The sequence below is a fragment of the Nyctereutes procyonoides genome, unplaced genomic scaffold (genome assembly GCF_905146905.1).
Source record: "Nyctereutes procyonoides isolate TBG_1078 unplaced genomic scaffold, NYPRO_anot_genome, whole genome shotgun sequence".
NCBI classification, from domain to species: Eukaryota; Metazoa; Chordata; class Mammalia; order Carnivora; family Canidae; genus Nyctereutes; species Nyctereutes procyonoides.
The window spans coordinates 8,040,442-8,054,764 of NW_026575030.1; the positions used below are offsets into that span (position 1 = coordinate 8,040,442).

At 46.6% G+C, this 14,323-nt stretch overlaps 1 protein-coding gene across 5 annotated transcripts in view; it reads left to right on the forward strand.

Annotated features, from left to right (window-relative positions):
• STEAP3 (STEAP3 metalloreductase) overlaps positions 1-14,323 on the forward strand; it is a 49,622-nt gene that overhangs the window by 14,363 nt on the left and 20,936 nt on the right. The window lies entirely within an intron of this gene.

A 14,323-nucleotide genomic window follows, 5' to 3' on the forward strand; every position in this document is an offset into this window, starting at 1 on the left:
CCAGGCTAGGTGCTAGACACCTAGAAATGAGTATGAAGAAGCCCCTATGGACAGAAAAGCAAATCAGCATGTGCAGTCAATGGTAACATGCCAAATGCAAAGTGAGGCCCAGAATGCGAGATCCTCTCTGTTTTAAGGGTCTAAGCAGAAATCAGGAGGCCTCCCAGGGCTGCCTGGACCAGCCTTTGAGCTCTCAGGGATTCTTGTAAAAGTCAGAGATCTGCATGGAGCCAGCCCCTGGTGGGTAGGTGGGTGGGTGGGAAGTAATTGGACGATCCTACCCACACAAGCATTTGGAGAGTGGAGGCTGACTTTCAGTGTCCCTGGGAGCCCAAAGGGTTCAGGGGGGCCTCTCAGAAGCTTCTTTGAAAAAGTGGCCCATCAACTGGGCAAGGCTGGGGAAGCATGCATCCCCAAGCAGGCCCAGGAACCAGGCCAGTGAGGCAGGCTGTGTTCCTTGGCAAAAGCCCCTGGAGCTGCCCTCGTTTGTCTTGGCTGCTTCTGCCGCTTTCCCTGCCCCCCACACCTCCTTCTGCCTAGGAATAAGGGGGCTCTGATCCCTTATGCTGCAAACCTACACCATGGCTAGGGGAGGGGGTCAGGGGCAGCCACAGCCCACAAGACCCATCTGGCCCGGGGCTTTGCAGCTCTAGGTGTCTCTAGAAAGCAAGAAGCCACCCAAGCCCAGACGCTGAGACTACAGATTCAGCAGCTGCCACCTGATAGCCTCCAGCCTGGCTGGATTAACCAGGCCATAGGGAGCTGGCTGCCCCCACATGCCAGCGCCCTGAGCTCACTGGGCAGAGATAAGCCACTCTCTGGCTCCCACAGCACCTGGCAGGCCCTCACATGAGCACTTAGCTCCTTACCGTAGGGTGTAGCTGGCCTTTCTCCAAAGAGCCCCAAGAGGATAGATCATCTTCTGGGTAGTTGCCAGAATGCCTACCGGGTACATAGTAGGTATTCAAGGAATAACAACTGAGGAAACTTTTCAGACTAGGATTGGTAGGACCAGGTGTTGCATAACCCGGTACAGAGTGTGCACTGCACAACTCCAGAGCTTACTATTCACGTGGATTACAGCATGAATGGTCCCCTCTGGGGTTGTGCAGCGGAAGGACCCTAAAGGCTTGAGCATCTTCCCTACTTCAAGCCGCTGGCCTTGGTGCTGACCATGGAGACTTCCCCTTCCACCTCCTCCCCGGCACTGACCACCATCCTGCCGCTGTGCTGGCAGCAAGTGGTAATGAACTGGCCCAGTGAACACTTCTTCCTGGCCTCGCTGTCAGACTGTGGTAGCAGAAGAGCCCCAGATGCAGAGTCAGGTCATACGAATCCTTGGCCATCCAGGAAACTCGGTCCTCTTGGAAGATGTTCCAAGTCAGGGTGTTGGGGACTCCTGAGTCCCCAGAATCTGTGTGGAGACAGCCCAGTGCTACCCTTCTCTTTTCCCTTGGCCTGCAGCGGGCCTGGTGACCCATGTGAGGGAAGGGGGAGGGGCCATGGGAGCACCTCCTGGGGAGTTTGCCTCAGGGGCTCAGGGAGCAACAGCACCATAGCCCCGACCCCCTTCTCACCGGAAGGACCCAGCTCTGGGCTGCCAAGAGGTATTCAGAGATGGGGCACATTCATCTGACTCCCGAGGCTGAGAGGAGCAGAGGGAGAGAGCATGGATACCAGAGGTCCCAGAGGGCGGGGAGGACTTAGGGAAGAGGCAGGTGAAGAGCTGGGCCTGACTGTAAAAACCCAGGAAAGAAGTCACATCTGGAGTTGTTCATCCCTCGCACAGCACCTTTTGTGAGCATCTCCTGCAGTGGTTTTCAAAGTGTGGTCCTGGTTGCAGCAGCATCAGAAATTCTGGGGCTAGAGCCCAACAGTATGTTTTAACAAACCCTCCAGATAACCCCAGGGAGGCTCAGGTTTGACCTGATATGCGTCTGGTGCCAGGCTAAGTGCTGAGCTTACAAAGAGTTTAGGTCTATTCCCACACCTGAGGAACTTAGAGTCTGGGTAGAAGACAGACAGGAGAGAAAGCAATGCTGTCAGTGGGAAAGGGGCTGCTCTTAGGACTGTGGAAGCAGGGAGGCAGCTGGTGTGAGTTTATCCAGGAGCTGGGGGTCCTGGTGAGGAAGGGTGGCCTGGGGACTCCAGTGACATGAGGATTATCCTTTGCAGGGAGCCGGATGTTAGGACTAAGAGTCCATAGAGAGCTCAGAGGGCCCACTGTGCAGTCCCAAACCACCTTGGTGCCCCACTCCTGACCACCAGCCTCACCCTACTATTTCCTCATCCCCATCCCACTGCCCCCTCTCCTCCTCACTCCCCGAGCCCCACAGAGCCACAGGTTCTCCCTGCAATTGTCTTGGTGGGAAATGTGTGCATTCCTCCAGGCCATTATCTCAGAGCACATTTTTAGAAAATTTTAGACTAAATTTCTCCATTCAGCAGAGTTCTCTGCTGTACCATGTATTGATTTAGGTGCATCTATTTCTGCTTTACACAGACAGAAGGTTTTTAAAAATCTTAGACAGAGAGGAACAAAATGAAAAGGGAGTGAACTTAACAGGCTCAGATCGGGGCACTTTGCTGATCCTATATAATCCTTACTACATCTCATTTAAGTAGGTAACATTACTCTGCAGTACAGATAAGAAACCGAGGCTCAGAGAGGTCAAGTGACTTGCTGAGGCCACCCCACTAATAAGGGGTAGAGCTGAAATCTAACCCCAGCTGTCTCCAAGCAAGCCTGTGTTCTCACTGGCCTACCTTGCAGTTTACCAAACCTCAATAAATTTGGAATATCCAGATGTCTTCGAGCTCATGTTCTGATGACTGCACTCAGGAGCCAGCCTAGCCTGGCCCGACAAGCTCCCAATGACCATGATGGCTCTCACGGGCTGATCCTCTGCCTAATTAAGGAGGGGATGGGTTTGGTTGGGAAAGTGAAACAAATCAGACCTAATGTTAGCAGATTAGCAGCTATGTGCTGGTTTCCAGCTGCATGTCCTTATATAAACTCTCTACCACTTGGGAGAGTAATGGATGATGCTTCCTTACCCCTCTCATTGGAACACCTCTGCCTTGTTCATTGACCTGCCCTGGGAGCTGGAAGGGTGGGCCTCATACCCCAGCACCTTCCTTGCATTCTGTGCACCAAGGCCCTTGGCTGTCTGCTTGGGCTGGAGTGCAGGGCAGGAGCTGCATGAGCAAAAGCTGCAGAGTCCATGCAGAAGCTAAGAGGAGGACTAACCTCTGGTACCATCTCCCCTTTAACAGTTGTTAATCATGTTGACTACACACTACACGCTTTTCTAGAGGTCGTGTGGCTTAGAAACTCAGATATATGGGAAACAGCTAGAGAATAATTTAGAGCCACCAATAAAAAAAAAAAAATTTTAGAGCCACCAACGCTGATGTCACAGGTTCCATGCTTTAAGCTCATGAGGAGGCCTTGGACTCTCACCCAAAGCAAGTTTACTCTTCGTTCACACATCTCAGTTTTTTTTTTCTTTTCTTCAAGATTTTATTTATTTATTCATGAGAGAGACACAGAGAGAGGCAGAAACACAGGCAGAGGGAGAAGCAGGCTCCATGCAAGGAGCCTCATGTGGGACTCGATCCAGGATCCCGGGATCACGCCCTGAGCTGGAGGCAGACACTCAACCGCTGAGCCACTCAGGCATCCCACAATTTCTTTTTTTTTTCTTTAATAGCAACTTTATTGAGCTGTAATTCACATACCATACAACGCCCTCACTTAAAGTATACAACCCAGTGGTCTCCAGTATATTCATGGAGTTGTGTGGCCATCACCACGATCCATTTTAGAATAGTGTCCTCACCTCAGAAAAGAACCCTGTACCAATGAACACTTTCCATTTCCCCTGCCCTCACCACCACGCCATCCCCCTTCTTGGCAGCCACTAATCTACTTTCTGTTTTTGTAGACTTGCCTATTACAGGCATTTCAGAAAAATGGAGTCACACAACATGTGGCCTTTTGTGACTGGCTTCTTTCATTTAACGTTGTGGTTCCAAGATTCATGGTGTTGTGGCCCCGTAGGGGCACTTCCTTGCTCTTTGTTGCTGAACGATGCTGCGTCGTATGGAGAGAGTACATTTGGTTTGCCCATTCACCAGTTGGTGGACATTGGGTGGTTTCTACATTTGGGGTATTATGAGTAATGCTTCGAGAAATGTTGCTGTACACATTTTTGTGTGGACAATGTGTTTTCAGTTCTTCCAGGTGTATACCTAGGAGTGGGATCGCTACGTCATATAGAAACTAAACTCCCTGTTCAACATTTTGAGGAACTTCCAGACTCTTTCCCAGTGGGTACACACTTTATATCATTGTTACGTCAACGGTGGATGTGGGTTCCAGCGTCTCTACATCCTCACCGATACTTACTCTGTCTGCCTTTTTGGATTAAGCCATCCAAGTGACTGTAAAATTTCATGTCATGATTTTAATTTGTTTCCCCCGAGGGGTTAATGACGTGGAGCATCTTTGTGTGTTCTTCATGATGACTTGTGTATTTTCTGTGGAGAAATGTCGACTCAGATCCTTTGCTCATGTTTATATAGGTTATTTGTCTTTTTAATACTGAGTTGTGAGAGTTTTAATACTGAGCAAAGAGTTCTTTATATACCTGGGAGCAAAGCCCCTTATCAGATAAATGATTTGCAAAATTTATCTCCCATTCTGTGGGCTTTGTGCTTTCTCAGTGGTGTGTGGCCTGCATTTCTTGTCCACAGCAGGACCTGGGCAGGCTTTGAGAGGCAAGCAGGCAGAGAGAGAGAGAGCTGTGATAAATGTTCTCACAATGAGGGAGGATTTAAACCTATAAACTTATAAAAACAAGGGCAAGACCCAAGGACATCCCCTCTTGCAGTTTGGGGTGATGCTGGGGTTTTCAGTGAGGATCTGACGGCTTCTCTTGAAACATGCACTGCATTTTGGAAGGATTTTTGGTCCCCAAGAATAAACAGAGTAAGTTTTGAAGCTGAAGATCCAGGATGTTTGCCTGTGGTCGGAAATATCCATGAAACCTCTATGCTGTGCCCAGCCTGGGGCTGGGTTTCAGGGTTACAGCCATGCAACAGAACATGGCAGTCTCTACCTTGCCAAAGCTGACAGGAGGGTAGAGAAGCTCACTGAGCACAGGAGCCACCAGGCAAGGACTCTCAGAGAAGTCCCCAACCACGGAGCAAGGCTCCAGGCACATGTGGCCCCCAACTGTCTCATGAGGAAAGCTGGGCAAATACTGGTCCCTTTGGGCTCAGGTCTCCAGGATGGGTATGGACCTCCCAGGGATTGTAAAGGATCATTCCTTCGGGCCAGGAAGAAAACTTAGAGCTTCTATAAATTTTAGCTTTATCCTTTAACATTTATCTACGTTGATGTTTATGTTAATAGACAATTTATTCTGTGTGTAACATTATACAGCACAAATTACAACATTTGAAATAAATTTAACTTATAAATAAAAATAGCAGTAATAGGAGTGTGTCCCCACCACAACTTAATTTTATCGACTAGATAAAACTTCAAGTTAGAAGATAAAGATAACTATGGGCCACTTGTGGCTAAGAGCTTTGCCGTAGAGCCTTCTCTCCATCCCCAGGGCCAGGCAGGGCCAGAAATATTAGGGCAAGTCAGCCTCTGCATGGGAAGGGGGTGGAAGCCACCCCTCCTCCATCCAGCTGCAATGTGCCACAGCCCCCCCCCCACACACACACACTTACGATTCTACTCTGACCCCTTCATGGATATCAACTGCCCTAGCCACTTGAGTCTGAGGGTTGGTGGCCGGCTGCCCTCACAGAAGAGGCTGTAAAGCCATCTGTGTCGCGACTGGCCACCATTAGTGGCCTGCCTGAATGCGAGTAGCAGCGGGCAGGAGTGGACAGGCCTGCCAGTGGGCCCCACATGGCTCCCAGCCAAGAACACAGCCCGTGTCATGACCTTGCTGGGAAGTGGGAGGGCCCAGACAAACACCCAGAGAGGACCAGAACCTGTGGTTTGTGCCAGTTCCTGCCCCACTAGCCTCAGTGCTGTTTTGTCCGCAGCTTGGTCCGAGGGTGGGGGGCAGGTGGGCAGGTCTGTGTGTGGCCTGCGGGGCCCAGCCTGCCACTTGGACTCCAGCTGTAATTTGATCCACACCCTCCTCCACCCTCCAGGTCTGTAAATAGAACAACCCAAACAAGCAGGAGCCAGGGCCCAGCCTGGATCAGTCACTGTCTCACCTTTAGGCCATGTGGACAGGCAACAGGGGCTCCTGGGCCCCCCAGGGCCTCTAGAACTTGTGCCACCTGTCCTCCCTTCTCTGGCCTTCATGCCAGCAGCAGACCTTGTGCTGGGCCCTGGGAGGGCAGAATTTTGAGAGGCGACCCTGGCCCATGAAGCACCCAGAGAACTGTTTCATACACTTGTGCACCGATACACAGAGGCACAGGCATCTGTCAGAAAACCTGGCTCTGAGCTCCTGCACGTAGGACCTCATTTCCTCCTCAGAGCAATCCTTGTGGGAAAGTACAAGTAGTGTCCCCATTTTAAGGAAGGGGACTGGGGCTCCCAGGTGGCTCAGCCGGTTTAGCATCTGCTTTTGGCTCAGGTTGTGATCCCGGGGTACTGGGATTGAGCCCCGCATCGGGCTCCCTGCTTAGCAGGGAGTCTGCTTCTCCCTCTCCGTCTCCCTCTGTACCCTCTCCTTTTCTCAAGTAAATACAGTCTTTAAAATATAAATATATATATATGTATAAAGGAGGGAGCCTGAGGCATGCCCAGTAAGTGACGCAGGGCCCTGATTTGACCCCAGCACCCCCTCTTGGCCTGGTGGCTCTGTCCCTGCCATAAAAACTAGAAGAAGGAGCTGCCCCTGGGATGGGGGTCTCACAGGTGGCATTATAACCTAGCATTTTCCTGTCCCAGGACCCAATCTTGATGGCAAGAAGCACTTCAGGGTGCTTTGTGCTTAATTTCCATTTGGCCTATGGCTGAAAGCAGTCCCCTGGGTGTGGGACCATTAACACACTTGGAGGCCGGAGATCCCTGGGTGGCTCAGCGGTTTGGTGCCTGCCCTCGGCCCAGGGCGCAATCCTGGAGTCCCAGGATCGAGTCCCACGTCGGGCTCCCTGCATGGCGCCTGCTTCTCCCTCTGCCTCTGCCTCTCTCTCTCTCTTTCTGTCTCTCATGAATAAATAAATGAAATCTTTTTTTTTTAAGATTTATTTATTTATGATAGACATAGAGAGAGGGAGAGGCAGAGTCACAGGCAGAGGGAGAAGCAGGCGCCATGCAGGGAGCCCGACGTGGGACTCGATCCTGGGACTCCAGGATCGCGCCCTGGGCCGAAGGCAGGCACCAAACCGCTGCGCCACCCAGGGATCCCCAATAAATGAAATCTTAAAAAAAAAACCCACACTGGGAGGCTGCTGGGGCTGCAGGGGCTTGCAGGTGATTTGGTACAGCGGCTGGATTAGAGAGGCCACCCAGAGAGGCTCAGCGACGCTCCTGTGTCCCACAGCCAGTTCCAGGCCCAGCCCAGGTCCCTTCAGTCGCTGCCTGCGGCTCCGTGAAAGGAAGCCAATACTGAGTCAGGTTCTGAGCAAAGAGCCTCTTGGGAGCCAGCCCCAAATAAGTCCTCCCCTGCCTCCACCTTGGGATGCTCAGTCTGGGGTTGAAGGTGGACAAGATTCAAAGTCTAGGTGTCACTGACTCCCTCCCTATGGCTCAGTTGGTGGGGGGCATCTTTAAGAGCCAGCTGATGCCACATGTGCCACAAAGCCTTCCCTGGTGTCTGTTCCTGGGCTCCATCCCCTGGTGCTCTGTGTCCAGTTATGGGTGGACATGTCCTATCTAAGGTGTCCCCAGCATGTTACATGCAAACATACACCCGATTGTAAACCATCCAGGAGTGGGGGCCACGTCTTTCTCATCTTTATTCTCTTAGCACCTGGCAGTTACTGCAGTGATGGGAGGAAGGGAGGAGAGAGCAAAGGAGAGGCTTCTGGCCAGGAGGGACCTACTTGGGACCCTCCAAATTGCTAACAGACATGGAGAAAGTGGTCTGATGGCTTCCATGTCTCCCTATAAATGCAAGACTCACCCCAGGGTTGGTGTCTCCAGGTGGCTGATGCAGTTACCCAGAAAGGCCCCTGTGTATCTGTCCCAGCCTTGACTGACCACAGGGATACTGGGGTCCCCGTGGGGGGAGTTTATATTCATCTCAGCCCAAATCCACCATGGAGGCCTGGCAGCCCCAGGCCACCAGCACAGCCCCTGTCCTGACTCTCCCCGTTTTCCCAGGGCTAAAGAGGGTTGGCAGGGGCTTCTGCATCTTCCCTTTGCCTTGTCCCTGCTACTGGTAAAGTGCTGGCACCGGTTATTTGCTTAGGATTGACTGACACCTGCCGAGTGCCGAGCTGCTCTAAGTGCTTTATATATATAGAGAGAGACTTATTCCTATAATCTCCCCTTAAGGAAGGTGCTATGATCGTCTCCCTTTTATAGCTGGGGAGACTGAGGCACCACAGCCACAGCTAGCTAGTAGTCAGAATTAGAAACCAGGCCAAGTTGGGTGCCCAGGGCAGCCTTCCGTGGATGCACGACTCCAGGTCTGTACTCTAGGGATCATCCGGAGCCCCACTTCCATCTACAAAGGCTAGCGTATCACCACTTGGAAAAATATCCTTGTCCTCAAAACCAGGCAGAAAACGCTCTCCCATTTTGCAGGGAGGGACTGTTGCCATCAGAGCATTCAGTCGAGTCCCACATGAGCAGGATGGGGGTCCTGGGTGCAACACGTGTCCCCTGACTCTTGGAATGGATGGTCAGGCATCCCCTTCTACCCTGACTCCTTCTTCTCAGCTGCAGGGTCCTGGCTCTGCCACTCACTGGGGAATCTCTGGGCAGGTCTTCTGTCTGGCCAGTAAGACTGTTGGTGAAGCTCAGCTGCTGAGGCTGATAGACCTGCACCCCATTCTACTTTCCCCATGACCCTCTGTGCCACCTGGAGCAAGGTCCTCAACCTCTGTGAGCTCAGTTTCCTCCCCTTTAAGTTGGAGATAATAATGGGACCTACATCGTGGGGTCCCATGAAGCCTAAATGACTGTCCCTTGTGGAAAGGCTTTAGAGCAGTGTCCAGTATATGGCAGGCATGTTGCTGCCTTGTCCAATGTCCAGGTCACAGTTTTCAAAACCTTTTAAGGTTGTATCATGTCATCTTAGAGCTGAGCTCATGACCTGCGTTTACAAGGGTGGAAGCTGGGGACCCAGAGAGGCACAGGGGCTCTTCCAAGGACACAACTGGTCTGTGACAGAGCTGGGGAACAGCCTCCTGCTCCCCTGGTCCCCCTTGCATTAGACCCTGAACCCACCATACACACATACACACACACATACACACAGCTCTCACCTGAGAGGCTGCTGTGGAAAGTGGGAAGAAGGGGTGAGAAGCCATTCCTACTGCTCCATTGATTGTAGCAGTGGTTCTTACCCCTTCTCCGCTGAGTATATCCATAAGATGGTGATTCTGTTTCCTTTGGATACATACCCAGAAGATGGATTGCTGGATCATGAGGTATTTCTATTTTTAATATTTTGAGGAGTCTTCATGCTGTTTTCTATAATAGCTGCACCAATTTATATTCCCAATAGGAGTCCTCTTTTCTCCACATCCTCTCCAACACTTACTATCTTTTGACTTTTTGATAATAGTCATCGTAACAGGTTTGAGAAGATATATCACTGTGGCTTAGATTTACATTTCCCTAATGATTAGTGATGTTGAGCATCTTTTCATATACTTGTTGGCCATTTGTATGTCGTCTTTGGAGAAATGTTTATTCAGATCCTTTGCCCATTTTTTAATGGAATTATTTATTTTGGGGGGATTGTCTTGTTTTGTTTACTATTGAGTTGTATGAGTTAGGGAGTTCTTTACATATTTTGGAAATTAATCATTTATTGGATAGATGGTTTACAACTATTTTATTCCATTCAATAGGTTGCCTTTTCATTTTGTTTATTGAATCCTTTACTGTTCAAAACCTTTTTTTTTAAGATTTTATTTATTTATTCATGAGAGACACACAGAGAGAGACAGAGACACAGGCGGAGGGAGAAGCAGGCTCCACACAGGGAGCAGGCTCCAACATGGGACTCAGTCCCGGGTCTCCAGGATCACAGCCCTGGGCTGAAGGCGGCGCTAAACCACTGAGCCACCGGGGCTGCCCTGTTCAAAACCTTTTTAGTTTGATGTAGTCCACTTACTTGTTTTTACTTTTGTTGCCTGAGCATTTGGTGTCAAATCAAAAAACAAACAAAAAAATCATTGCCTAGACCCATGACAAGGAGCTTTTCCCCATGTTTTCTTCTAGGAGTTATACAGTTTCAGGTTTTACATCCTTTTTGAGTAAGTCCTTAATCCATTTCAGTTTGGTTTTTGTGCATGTGCATGGTGTGAGATAAGGGTCAGTTTCACTCTTTTGCATGAGTATATCCAGTTTTCCCAGCACCATTTATTGAATGTCCTTTCCCTATTGAGTATTCTTGGCACTCCCTTTGAAGATTAGTTGATCTTATATGCATTGGTTTATTTCTGGACTATTTCATTCCATTGGTCTATTTTTATGCCAATACTGTACTGTTCTGATTACTGTAGCTCTGTAATATAATTTGAAATCAGGAAGTGTGATTCCTCCAGCTTTGTTCTTCTGCTCAAGATTGCTTTAGCTTTTTGGGGTCTTCTGCAGTTTGATACAAATCTTAGGATTATTTTTCTATATCTGTGCAAAATGCCATTGGAATTTTGTTAGAGATTGTTTTTAAATCTATAGATCATTTTGGGTACTATGGATATCTTAACATTAATTCTTTCAATCCATGAACATGGGATATCTTTCTATTATTTGTGAATTAAGTACTTGAATTTCTTTCATCAGTGTTTTACAGTTCTCAGTATACAGTTCTTTCACCTTTTTAGCTAAATTTATTCGTAAATATTTTATTCTTTTCAATGGTACTGTAAATGGGATTGTCTTAATTTCTTTTTCGGATAATTCATCTTCAGTGCTTAGAAACACAACTGATTTTTGTATGTTGGTTTTGTATCTTGCAACTTTCCTGAATTAGTTTCTTAGTTTTAACAGATGTGGTTTGGGGTTTTTTTGGTGGGGTCTTTAGAGTTTTCTATATGTGAGATCATATCATCTGCAAACATAAATTTTACATTTTCCTTTTTAGTGTGTATGCCTTTTCTTCCTTTTTCTTGTGTAACAGCTCTGGCTAAGACGACTTGTACTATGTTGAATAGAAGTGGCAAGAGGGACATCCTTGTCTTGTTCCTGATCCTAGAAGAAAAGCTTTCTACTTCTCACCATTGAGTATGATGTTAGGTGTGGGGTTGCCATATATGATCTTTATTGTGTGGAGTATACTCCTTCAATATCAATATTTTTGAGTTTTTATCATGAAAGTCTGTTTAATTTTGTCAAATGCTTTTTTTTCATGGGTTGATATGATCACATGATTTTCATCCCTCATTCTGTTGATATGCATCTCTTTTATTTATTGGTTTGTGTATGTTGAACCATCTTTGCATCCCAGGAATGAATCTCACTTGATCATGGTATAGAATCTTTTTAATATGCTGTTGAATTTAGTTTGGTAGTAGTTTGTCAAAGATTTTTTCATCTGTGTTCATTAAGGGTATTAGCCTGTAATTTTCTTTTCTTGTAGTGTCCTTATCTGGCTTTGGTATCAGGGTAACACTAACCTCATAAAATGAGGCTGAAAGTGTTCCCTTCCTTTGATTTTTTGCAACAGTTGGAGAGAGGCTAGCATTAAATCTTGAAATGTTTGGTGGAAGATTTCTTATTACTGATTCAGTCACCTTACTCATTACTGGCTTGTTCAGATTTTCTATTTCTTCATGATTCAGTCTTGGTAGATTATAAGTTCTTAGGAATTTATCCATTTTCTCTGGGTTGTCCAATTTGTTGCCATATAATTATTCATAGTTGTCTCTTATGATCTTTAGTATTTCTATGGTATTTTACCTTTCATTTTTTATTTGGAGTCTATTTTTTCTTAGTGTAGCTAAAGTTTTGTCAATTTTTTTATCTTTAAAAAAACAGGTCTTAGTTTCATTGATCTTTTATATTGTTTTTTTAGCCTCTATTTCATTTGTTTCTACACTGATACACGTTATTTCCTTCCTTCTGCTAGAACTTTGACTTGTTCTGTTTCTAGTTGAGGTGTAAAGGTATGTTGTTTGAGATTTATCCTTTTTTATAAGGTAGGCATTAAGCTATAAGCATCCCTCTTAGAGCTGCTTTTCCTACATCCCATAAGTTTTGGTATGTTGAGTTTTCCATTTCCACTTTCTAAGATTTTTTATTTTTTGGTTTTCCCTTTTGATTTCTTCTTTGGCTCATTGGTTGTCCAAGAGTGTGTTACTTTTTTGGGTATTGAGTTTAATAAGTTCTTTATGGATTTTGGATACTAACTCTTTATCAGATATGTCATTTGCAAATGTCTTCTCCCATTCCGTAGGCTGCCTTTTAGTATTGTTGACGATTTCCTTTGCTGTGCAGAAGCCTTTTATCTTGATGAAATCCCGGTAGTTCATTTTTGCTTCTGTTTCCCTTGCCTTTAGAGATATGTCTAAGAAGTTGCTCCAGCTGAGGTCAGAGAGGTTGCTACGCACGTTCTCTAGGGTTTTGATGGATTCCTATCTCACATTTAGGTCTTTCATCCATGTTGAATTCATTTTTGTGTATGGTGTGAGGAAATGGTCCAGTTTCATTTTTCTGCATGCATTGTCCAGTGACCCCAAAGCCATTTGTTGAAGAGACTGTCTTTTTTCCATTGAATATTCTTTCCTGCTTTGTCAAAGGTTAGTTAACCATTGAGTTGTGGGCCTACTTCTGGGTTTTCCATTCTGTTCCATTGAAATATGTGTCTGTTTTAGGAGCCAGAATGTATTATGCTAAGCAAAATAAGTCAGTCAGAGAAAGATAAATACCAAGCCATTTCACACATATATAGAATTTAAGAAACAAAACAGATGAACACATGGGCGGGGGAAGGGGAAAAAAGAGAGAGAGAGGGAAACAAACCATAAGAGACTCGACTCTTAAAGATAATGAATAAACTGACGGTTGCTGGAGAAACATGGGTGGGGGATGAACTAGATGGGTGATGGGTATTAAGGAGGGCACTTGTCATAATGAGCACTGGGTGTTGTACGTAAGTGATGAATCACTGAATTCTACTCCTGAAACCAATATTGCACTTTATGATGACTCACTAGAATTTAAATAAAAATTTGAGAAGAAAAAAAATGTATTACTTAATTTCCACATATCTGTGAATTTTCCCATATTCTAGTTCTATGCCATTATGGTCAGAAAAGATACTTTATATAACTTCAATCTTAAATTTGTAAGGCTTATTTTATGACTTAACATGCGATCGATCTATCCTGGAGGATGTTCTGTGGATGCGTGCAGAGAACCTGTATTATGCTGCCGTTGGATCGGATGTTCTGTGTCTGTTAGGTTTGTTTGGTCTAAAGTATAGTTCAAGTCCAGTGTTTTTGTGCTGATCTTCTGTCTGGATGATCCATCCATTGTTGAGAGCTGGGCAGAGAAGTCCCCTATGTTACTGTGTTGCCATCTCTCTCTTCACATCTGTTAATGTTTGGTTTATATATTTATTATATATTTATCCTGTCTACCATAATTTTTTAAAAAGATTTTATTTATTTATTCATGAGAGACACAGAGAGAGGCAGAGAACAGGAAGAGGAAGAAGCAGGCTCCATGCAGGGAGCCCAATATGGGACTCGATCCTGGGACTCCAGGATCATGCCCCGGGCCAAAGGCAGGCGCTAAACTGCTGAGCCACCCAGGGTTCCCTCTACCATAATTTTAAGTGAGTGATAAGTTTAAATAGCATTTGAAGAACTGTTTCACAATTAAACTTGTGATATCAGCACTGACTACCAGTACTATTGTGTCAACTACCAGTACTTTTATGGTCTTCTGCTTACATTCATACTTGAAGGAAATGGCAAATTTCAGTTCAAAGCTACTAACAAGGCCAGCAGAATTTTTTCCATCCAAGTTCACTCTGAACTCCTGGCCTAAGCCCAGGTTTTCCACCATGTTTGCTCCTATGTTAGGCTCAGTAAAGGAGATCCCAGGGCACCCACCCAATCTCAGGGTCCTACTCACTGTCATGTCCCACTCCAACTCTACCCTTATGGAATAGGGCATCAGTGTTCCTTCATTCACTCAGCAAACATTGAACAC